The sequence below is a fragment of the Triticum urartu genome, chromosome 7A (genome assembly GCF_056163025.1).
Source record: "Triticum urartu cultivar PI428250 chromosome 7A, HENAU_Tu73, whole genome shotgun sequence".
In the NCBI taxonomy this organism is placed as follows: Eukaryota; Viridiplantae; Streptophyta; class Magnoliopsida; order Poales; family Poaceae; genus Triticum; species Triticum urartu.
This window is the reverse complement of record NC_141879.1, coordinates 635,130,005-635,141,129: the sequence shown is the minus strand read 5'-3', so window position 1 is coordinate 635,141,129 and position 11,125 is coordinate 635,130,005. Positions and strand designations below refer to the sequence as shown.

The window sequence follows — 11,125 nt, the reverse complement described above, 5'->3', positions numbered from 1 at the left end:
GGGAAGTACGTTTCGCGGGACAGCAAGCAACCGGCTACGATGTACACGATCGGACTGTTATCAAGGCGGCTTATAACTACGAACTATCAACCGACTTACGCCTAGCACCCGCCTTTGTTTTCGCAGGTAACTGCCACAACAACTTTTTATGCAAACAAAATAGAATACTAGTTGATTTGTTAGACTTTTCTACAGCCATGTGATTGTTTCTTTCTTTTGGAAAAGTTGTATTCATAAATTGAACATTGCTGTGCACGTACACATGTACTATACAGATTGAGTTTCAAAGCAATGAAAGATATAATAAAAAATTAGCTTGATTCTGTAAGATATAATAAATTCTTAACTTGATTTGGTTGGGGTGCACCGGGCCAGGGCAGCAGTGCAACGCCCAAGCAACACGTATGGACCCCAGCAGCAAGCTACTATGATGGACCCACCTTTATAAAAAATAAATTTAATATCATTGTAAGGATGTATCCCACATATCAGATATTAAACTGATAACAATAGATACTACATTTGATCTTAGCGAAAAGACCGAGAAAGGTATGAGTTGAACTGCTGCCATGCCCCTTTGTTTGTACCCTCCTCGCCTGGTCGTCCCCTCCTTGCCAAGTGAGGTGTTACTAAACGAGTTGCTCGCCCCTCGCGCCTGTGGTGCGTAATGCGGATGGTGCTATGCCATCGAGCGAGCCAGCCCCTTGCGTGGGCCTAAACAAAGGAGGCCTTTTTGCCGAGGCCTGTATTACCGGCCTGATCAGCGCCTGGCCGAGGCCCGCTCCTCTTGTCTCAAAAAAGGAAATCCAAGTGGTGCTCTGCTTCCTCTGCCTCGCCATGTCGTTCCCCGGCGCGGTGCTGGCGTCGCTGGTGACGGTGAGGAAGCAATGGCAGGCCGGGTCAACCAGGAGTACGTGCTAGCGCTACAATGGCCGGGCACCATTTGCCGCCAGACCAACCACTGCTGCCGATCGGTGCCCATTCACTTCCCTTCCTTCCTTACTCACGCATTCTCCCCTCATAGAGAATTTCCTCTCTTCCGGCTTTCTCCCTTTGTGTGAGTTCTGCAGATCGGACCCTCTCAACTGGTTCACAACCCGTAAGCACACGATCCTTCGTGTAATTTTGTGATGATAATGAAATCGTAGCCACGAATATGTCTTACCATTGCTCCACTCTGCTTGTCCTGAAACACTTTCAATCTCTCGAGTTATGTTTCGAGTTCAGAACCAAATCACATGAAGATACTCACAAGAAAAAAACGGTTGCATGTTTGATACCGGGAATTTATATAGCATGCAATTGCTTTTCTGTTGTTGGCGACCGACATATGGGCTTTGGTGGCAGCAACTACGCCCTACGATGGACCAAAGGTGCTACAAGGCTACCACAAAGCTAGTAGTGCAGACCGTGCCAATGCCAATGAATTTGTTTGCACAACATATACATCATGCTGAGATAAACAATTGGTTCGCCTGACAAACAAACCTAGTTTCAAAATCAGTTGAAGACGATAAAAATTTGAACTTGATTTGATTGTGGTGCGTCAGGCTAAGGCAGTAGTGCAACACCCAGGCGACGCATGTGGACCCCAATAACAAGCTACTGTGATGGGCTCACCCTCATAAAAAATAAATTTAATATCGTTATGGGCACATGGCCCATATATCAAATATTAAACTGATAAGAACAGATACTACACTTGATCTTAGTCAAAAGGCCGAGAAAGGTATGAGTTGAACTGCTGCCCTGCCCCTCTATTTCTATCCTCCTCGCCCTCCCGTCCCCTCATCGCCGAGCAAGGTGGGACTAAACGAGCTGCTCGTCCCTCGCGCCTGCGGTGCCGAGTGCGGACGGTGCAGGAAGACTGAGCCAGCCTCCTGCGTGGGCCTAAACAAAGGAGGGCTTTCTGCCAAGGCATGTGTGTTACCGGCCTGATTAGCGCCTGGCCGAGGCCCGCTCCTTTTGCTGTTCCCATCCAATCCAAGTGTGTACTACCGCTCGCGGAAAAGACACCTGGAGCAAGAGATCCATGGATGATGGTGCTTCAGGATCGGTCACGACCGCTTCCGATCTGGAGGCAATGATGGAAGAACCTGGCTTAAAGGAAGGCGATCTTGAGGATGTCGTGATCGAAGATGAGGAGCTTCTGGCGGAGGCAACGCGCTTGATGGCCATTGCTAGGGTTCACACGGAGAAAACATACAACCAGTACTGGTTCTATAGGAACATGAGAGCTGCTTGGGACTTGGCAAAGGAGGTAAAGATCAGGCCGCTTGAGGAAAACTTGTACACTATGCAATTTGGGTGTTTGGGTGACTGGGAACGGGTGATGGAGGACGGACCATGGACCTTGAAAGGAAAAATTGTAGTTCTAGCTCATTACGATGGATTCACAAAGCCATCGTCAATCGAGCTTAATAATATCGATATCTGGATACAGATCCACGATCTTCCGGATGGCTTCTACCCCAAGATCAAAGCACCGTCAGCTACGGTAGGAGAATTCATCTTTGCTGAACCAAAATCCCAGGACTTCAAAGGGAATTTCGCCAAGGTTCGAGTAAGGATTGATGTGACAAAACCTCTCAAGAATGCAGTCTCACTTGTGATCAAGAAGAAATACATCCTCCAGAGAGTAATATTCAAAGTTAAATACGAACGGCTACCAGATTGGTGCCCATGTGTGGATATCTTGAACATCTGTTTAAAGAGTGTGGCGATGGGGTTCACCCACCGAGGGCATTGGTTTTCAAGGATCTCAGAGCATCATGGTTCAGAGGACCAGGAAGAGGCCTAGGGGAGGGAAGAGGACAAGATGATAGTAATGGCGGGAGAGGAGGCCGTTCTGGTAGAGGACACGGTAGGGGCTCTTCTCAGGCGAATTCTGTTGAAGATGACAGCGAGGAAGACACAGCCAACCCTGCTTCTGATGTGTCCATGAGCGATGTAGACAATAATAGGAAGAGGGGTTATTGCAAGTGACCCCAATTCATCCTTGACATTGGCGCATGCTAGCAGTAATGCAGACAACCCGTTGTTGCTTCCTCCCCCACAGATACTGCCAAGCCCTTCTTCAGTACAAGAGCCGAAGAGAACCAAGCAAAACTCGAGCACAACTGACAAGAACAGTGGAAAGAACACAATGGTGACCAAAAATCTTGATGCGCATTTGGCGGGCTCCCATGGGGGGTCACGCCTAGCGCAATGAGTCTCATGTGCTGGAACTGTCGCAGGATTGGCAAACCTGCGACAGTTAAAGAGCTTCATGAATTAGCGAAGCATTTTTCCCCCTCTGTACTTTGTATCCTTGAAACCCAAATAGAGGGAACTAGAGTCGAAAATATGGCTGGTTCTTTAGGTTATGATAAGAGTTTTGCTGTTAGTAGTTCTGGAAGAAGTGGTGGACTAGGAATTTTTTGGAATGAAGAAATAAAGCTTGATGTTATCGGGTACTCTAAGTATCACATTGATGCAGTCATTAACGATCTAATGGATGTTAAAACAAGGGTTACATTCGTCTATGGAGAAGCCCAAGTGAGCGAAAGATACAAGACCTGGGACACGCTCAGGGGAATTGTCGGCTCTAACAATATACCCTGGCTAGTCTTAGGTGACTTTAACGAGGTGCTCCATGCACATGAACATGATGGAGTTGGAAACAGAAGTCAGGAACAGATGGATGCTTTTAGGAATGCTCTGGATACGTGTGGTCTATTTGATATAGGTTACACTGGAACGGACTGGACCTTTGAACGGAAGGTGGTAGGTGGGTCGTTTACCAAGGTGAGACTGGATAGAGGCGTGGCGAACCCAGCCTGGTCCATCGCTTTCCCCACAGCCACGCTTAAGCACAAGCTAGCAGCAACAAGCGATCACGTTCCACTTCACGTGCAGTACGTGCATGGGGCTGCATGCGAATGGGGCCCGCGCTCCTTTAAATACGAGTTGGCTTGGGAAAGGGACCCCGACTTGGCGCCGCTGGTGCAATCCGCTTGGGCAGTTGGAGCGGGAGATTTTGTGAGTTCCATAAGCGACAAACTCCGGTCGCTTTCATCTGGTTTGGCCAGATGGGACAGAACACATTTTGGCAATGTACGGCGCGAGATCCAACAGCTCCAGCGACAGCTATAGGAGTTATGGGAGATCCCAGGGAGATCGAGTCCTAGTCATGTGGAATTGAAAATAGTTGAGAGATTAACTGAATTATTTCACAGAGAGGAAATCCTTTGGAGACAGCGTGCGCGTATTTAATGGCTAACGTATGGGGATAAGAACACATACTTTTTTCATTTACGGGCGAGTAGACAGAGGAGGAAAAATCAGATAAAATCCCTTTTAAAAGAGGATGGTGTTGCAACAGAAAATGTTCTTGAGATGGAGAGCTTGACCACATCCTTTTATCAGCAGTTGTACACATCGGAAGGAGTCCAAGATATGGCGCAGGTCTTGGACACAGTACCAACCGAAGTTACGCAAAACATGAATGACATGTTAAACGCTCCGTATAGCCATAAAGAAGTGAAGACTGCCTTGTTTCAAATGTTCCCGACAAAGGCACCCGGGCCAGATGGCTTTCTGGCTCATTTTTTCAGCACCATTGGGAAACATGTGGAGATGATGTAACCAAGGCAGTTCTGAAAATTGTGGAGGGCACTGAGTCAGCAGAATGCATCAATGAGACTATTTTGGTCCTCATACCCAAGGTGAAAAATCCTACACACTTGTCTCAATTCCGCCCAATTAGCTTGTGCAACGTTCTATACAAAATTGCTTCGAAGGTGATTTCTAACAGATTGAAAATAGTCCTACCTGATATCATATCAGAAGAACAGTCTGCTTTTGTGCCAGGGAGAATGATCACAGACAACATTATTACAGCCTATGAGTGCTTGCATTTTATGAAGCGCAACAAGGCTAAGAAGAACCAATCTTGCGCCCTCAATCTTGACATGATGAAAGCGTATGATAGGGTGGAATGGTCTTATCTGAGGGCAGTTATGTTGAAGCTGGGTTTCAATGCTCGTTGGGTTGATATAGTGATGAGCCTTGTAACCATGGTCAAATTCTCAATGATGTTCAACGGCAAGAAACTGCAACAATTTGAACCATCTAGAGGAATCAGACAAGGGGATCCAATTTCTCCGTACTTGTTCTTGATAGAAGCAGAGGGCCTTTCGTGCCTCCTCAAATCAAAAAGTGAGTCATCAAATCTAAATGGTTTACAGGTGGCACCTATGGCGCCTCCGGTGAACCATCTCCTATTCACAGATGACAGCCCGTTGTTCTTCAAGGCAAATAGCACGGAGGCAAATGAGGTGTACCATGTTTTGAATACCTACTGTCACGCAACCGGACAACGTATTAACTATGACAAGTCATCTATCTATTTCAGCAAAGGAGTGCCAGACTCGATCAGACAGGAGATAAAGGATACTTTACATGTGCCAAATGAAACCCTTAATGAGAAGTACTTAGGAATGCCGTCTGACATTGGCAGTTCCAAGAATGGTGCTTTCAAGTATCTAAAAGATCGGCTTTGGAGTAAGGTGCAAGGTTGGATAGAGCGCACAATGTCCACGGCAGGAAAGGAGGTTATGGTAAAATATGTGGCACAAGCGGTACCGGTGTTTTCAATGTCATGTTTCAAGCTCCCGAGGGGACTATGTGAACATCTAAACATGCTTATTAGAAAATTTTGGTGGGGGAGTAAAGAGGGCAAATGAAAGCCTCATTGGGTATCATGGGAGACCATGACTCAACCCAAGGGCATGGGGGGTCTAGGATTCAAGGATTTTGAACTTTTCAACCTTGCCATGCTCGCCAGGCAAGCATGGCAACTGCTTCAACACCCTGATACTTTATGTGCCCGAGTTCTCAAGTATATACCACCGAGCGACTAACATCCTTGAAGCGGAACTAGGAAGGTACCCGAGCCAAGTTTGGCGAGCTATGATCGAGGGAAGGGATACTTTAAAGCAAGGTCTTGTCAAACGGATTGGCAATGGTGCAACCATGCACATCTGGGAGCAGAATTGGCTTCCTCGGGCGGAGTTCCTTCGGCCCCTTGGTTGTCGTGTTCAGAATCCACCCACAATGGTATCTGAGCTGATCGTTACTGCCACGGCGTCATGGGATAGAGATCTAGTTCAGGCAAATTTTTTGCATATGGATGCAGAGATCATCCTTGGCATTCCACTCTGCACGCGCAACTTACCTAACTTCTGGTCATGGCATCACGAAAAGCATGGATCCTTCACGGTAAAGTCACCTTACAAAATGCTTGTGGCGACAAAACAGAGAAGAGAGGCGTGGTTAGATGGAGAAGCTGGCCCATCACACACAAGGGAAGAAGAGGGGGCGTGGAAGTATCTATGGAAAACAACAGTCCCTGGTAAGATCCGTATGTTCCTTTGGAGATTGTCGATACATTCGCTACCAACAAATGATGTGTGAGCACATCGTCATATGGCCGACTCAAGCACATGCGGATTATGCGGAGTTCAGGATTCGTGGCGGCACTCTCTCTTGGAATGTACATCTTCAAGAAGTGTTTGGGCGCTCGCGGATGAGGAGATTACACATAAAATCACATCGAATACCGAACCAAAGGCAAAAAACTGGCTCTTTACAGTTATGGGATTGTTGACACATGACCAATTTATCACTATGGCAGTAACTCTTTGGTCCATTTGGCATGCCCGAAGGAAAGCTATCTATGAAGCAATATTTCAGAGCCCTCAAGCAACCCACTGCTTCATCGAAAGGTACATGCAAGACCTGGCGATCATAAACAAGCCAGTGCAGAACCAAAACAAGAACGGATCGGCGCCACGGCCAGGCCATGCAAAACCAAAAAAGCCACCTCTTGGTCATCACAAGATCCATGTTGATGCGGGCGTCCGTGTAAGGAGGGGTGGTTCAGCGGTGTGTTGGGGAACGTAGTAATTTCAAAAATTTCCTACGCACACGCAAGATCATGGTGATGCATAGCAACGAGAGGGGAGAGTATTGTCCACGTACCCTCGTAGACCGAAAGCGGAAGCGTTAGCACAACGCGGTTGATGTAGTCGTACGTCTTCATGGCCCGACCGATCAAGCACCGAAACCACGACACCTCCGAGTTCTAGCACACGTTCAGCTCGATGACGATCCCCGGACTCCGATCTAGCAAAGTGTCGGGGAAGAGTTCCGTCAGCATGACGGCGTGGTGATGATCTTGATGTTCTACCATCGCAGGGCTTCGCCTAAGCACCACTACAATATTATCGAGGATTATGCTGGAAGGGGGCACCGCACACGGCTAAGAGATCAATGATCAATTGTTGTGTCTATGGGGTGCCCCTTGGCCACGTATATAAAGGAGTGGAGGAGGGGGGAGAGGGCCGGCCCCTATGGCGCGCCCTAGAGGAGTCCTACTCCCACCGGGAGTAGGATTCCCCCCTTTCCAAGTAGTAGGAGTAGGAGTCAAGGCAAGGGAAGAGGGAAGAGAAGGAAGGAGGGGGCGCAGCCCCTCCCCCTAGTCCAATTTGGACTAGGCCTTGGGGGGGGGGCGCCCAACTTCTCCTCTCTCTTGCCCCTAAAGTCCAATAAGGCCCATATACTCCGCGGCGAATTCCCATAACTCTCTGGTACTCCGAAAAATACCCGAATCACTCGGAACCTTTCCGATGTCCGAATATAGTCGTCCAATATATCGATCTTTACATCTCGACCATTTCGAGACTCCTCGTCATGTCCCCGATCTCATCCGGGACTCCGAACTCCTTCGGTACATCAAAACTCATAAACTCATAATATAACTGTCATCGAAACCTTAAGCGTGCGGACCCTACGGGTTCGAGAACAATGTAGACATGACCGAGACACGTCTCCGGTCAATAACCAATAGCGGAACCTGGATGCTCATATTGGCTCCCACATATTCTACGAAGATCTTTATCGATCAGACCGCATAACAACATACGTTGTTCCCTTTGTCATCGGTATGTTACTTGCCTGAGTTTCGATCGTCGGTATCTCAATACCTAGTTCAATCTCGTTACCGGCAAGTCTCTTTACTCGTTCCATAACACATCATCCCGCAACTAACTCATTAGTTGCAATGCTTATAGTGATGTGCATTACCGAGTGGGCCCAAAGATACCTCTCCGACAATCGGAGTGAGAAATCCTAATCTCGAAATACGCCAGCCCAACAAGTACCTTCGGAGACACCTGTAGAGCACCTTTATAATCACCCAGTTACGTTGTGATGTTTGGTAGCACACAAAGTGTTCCTCCGGTAAACGGGAGTTGCATAATCTCATAGTCATAGGAACATGTATAAGTCATGAAGAAAGCAACAGCAACAAACTAAACGATCAAGTGCTATGCTAACGGAATGGGTCAAGTCAATCACATCATTCTCCTAATGATGTGATCCCGTTAATCAAATGACAACTCATGTCTATGGTTAGGAAACATAATCATCTTTGATCAACGAGCTAGTCAAGTAGAGGCACACTAGTGACATACTGTTTGTCTATGTATTCACACATGTATTATGTTTCCGGTTAATACAATTCTAGCATGAATAATAAACATTTATCATGATATAAGGAAATAAATAATAACTTTATTATTGCCTCTAGGGCATATTTCCTTCAGTCTCCCACTTGCACTAGAGTCAATAATCTAGTTCACATCGCCATGCGATTTAACATCAGTAGTTCACATCACCATGTGATTAACACCCATAGTTCACATCGTCATGTGACCAACACCCAAAGGGTTTACTAGAGTCAATAATCTAGTTCACATCGCTATGTGATCAATACCCAAAGAGTACTAAGGTGTGATCATATTTTTCTTGTGAGGGAAGTTTAGTCAACGGGTCTGCTACATTCAGATCTGTATGTATTTTGAAAATTTCTATGTCAATAATGCTCTGCACGGAGCTACTCTAGCTAATTGCTCCCACTTTAAATATGTATCCAAATTGAGACTTTGAGTCATCTGGATTAGTGTCAAAACTTGCATCGACCAAACCCTTTACGACGAACCTTTTGTCACCTCCATAATCGAGAAACATATCCTTATTCCACTAAGGATAATTTTGACCAATGTCAAGTGATCTAATCCTAGATCACTTATTGTACTCCCTTGCCAAACCCAGGGCAGGGTATACAATAGGTCTGGTACACAGCATGGCATACTTTATAGAACCTATGGCTAAGGCATAGGGAATGACTTTCATTCTCTCTCTATCTTCTGCCGTGGTCGGGTTTTGAGTCTTACTCAACTTCACACCTTGTAACACAGGCAAGAACTCCTTCTTTGACTATTCCATTTTGAAGTACTTCAAAATCTTGTCAAGGTATGTACTCATTGAGAAACTTATCAAGCATCTTGATCTATCTCTATAGATCTTGATGCTCAATATGTAAGCAGCTTCACCGAGGTCTTTCTTTGAAAAACTCCTTTCAAACATTCCTTTATGCTTTGCAGAATAATTCTACATTATCTCCGATCAACAATATGTCATTCACATATACTTATCAGAAATGTTGTAGTGCTCCCACTCACTTTCTTGTAAATACAGGCTTCACCGCAAGTCTATATAAAACTATATGCTTTGATCAACTTATCAAAGCGTATATTCCAACTCCGAGATGCTTGCACCAGTCCATAGATGGATCGTTGGAGCTTGCATATTTTGTTAGTACCTTTAGGATTGATAAAACCTTCTGGTTGCATCATATACAACTCTTCTTTAATAAATCCATTAAGGAATGCAGTTTTGTTTATCCATTTGCCAGATTTCATAAAATGCAGCAATTGCTAACATGATTCGGACAGACTTAAGCATAGATACGAGTGAGAAACTCTCATCGTAGTCAACACCTTGAACTTGTCAAAAACCTTTTTGCGACAATTCTAGCTTTGTAGATAGTAACACTACTATCAGCATCCGTCTTCCTCTTAAAGATCCATTTAATCTCAATGGCTCGCCGATCAATGGGCAAGTCAATTAAAGTCCATACTTTGTTCTCATACATGGATCTCATCTCAGATTTCATGGCCTCAAGCCATTTCGCGGAATCTGGGCTCATCATCGCTTTCTCATAGTTCGTAGGCTCGTCATGGTCAAGTAACATGACCTCCAGAACAGGATTACCGTACCACTCTGGTGCGGATCTCACTCTGGTTTACCTACGAGGTTCGGTAGCAACTTGATCTGAAGTGACATGATCATCATCATTAGCTTCCTCACTAATTGGCGTAGTAGTCACAGAAACATATTTCTGTGATGAACTACTTTCCAATAAGGGAGCAGGTACAGTTACCTCATCAAGTTCTACTATCCTCCCACTCACTTCTTTCGAGAGAAACTCCTTCTCTAGAAAGGATCCATTCTCAGCAACGAATATCTTGCCTTCGGATCTGTGATAGAAGGTGTACCCAACATTTTCTTTTGGGTATCCTATGAAGACGCACTTCTCCGATTTGGGTTTGAGCTTATCAGGTTGAAACTTTTTCACATAAGCATTGCAACTTCAAACTTTAAGAAATGACAGCTTAGGTTTCTTGCCAAACCATAGTTCATACTGTGTCGTCTCAACAGATTTAGATGGTGCCCTATTTAACATGAATGCAGCTGTCTCTAATGCATAACCCCAAAACGATAGTGGTAGATCGGTAAGAGACATCATAGATCGTACCATATCTAATAAAGTATGGTTATGACATTCGGACACACCATTACACTGTGGTGTTCCAGGTGGCATGAGTAGTGAAACTATTTCACATTGTTTTTAACTGAAGGCCAAATTCGTAACTCAAATATTTTACTTCTGCGATCATATCGTAGAAACTTTTATTTTTGTTACGATGATTCTCCACTTCACTCTAAAATTCTTTGAACTTTTCAAATGTTTCAGACTTGTGTTTCATTAAGTAGATATACTCATATCTGCTCAAATCATCTGTGAAGATCAGAAAATAATGATACCTGCCGCGAGCCTCAATATTCACCGGACCACATACATCAGTATGTATGATTTCCAACAAATCTGTTGCTCGCTCCATTGTTCCGGAGAACGGAGTCTTAGTCATCTTTCCCATGAGGCATGGTTCGCAAGCAT

General features: G+C 45.3%; 2 non-coding genes across 2 annotated transcripts; both read right to left on the bottom strand.

Moving 5' to 3' along the window:
- Window positions 1–356: 356 nt before the first annotated feature.
- On the bottom strand, window positions 357–553 carry LOC125527764 (U2 spliceosomal RNA). Its single transcript, XR_007292265.1, has one exon. It is a non-coding gene; the product is annotated as a U2 spliceosomal RNA (small nuclear RNA).
- Window positions 554–1,536: 983 nt separating this feature from the next.
- Window positions 1,537–1,733, bottom strand: LOC125527763 (U2 spliceosomal RNA). The gene has a single exon (XR_007292264.1). It is a non-coding gene; the product is annotated as a U2 spliceosomal RNA (small nuclear RNA).
- Between the last annotated feature and the right edge of the window lie 9,392 nt (window positions 1,734–11,125).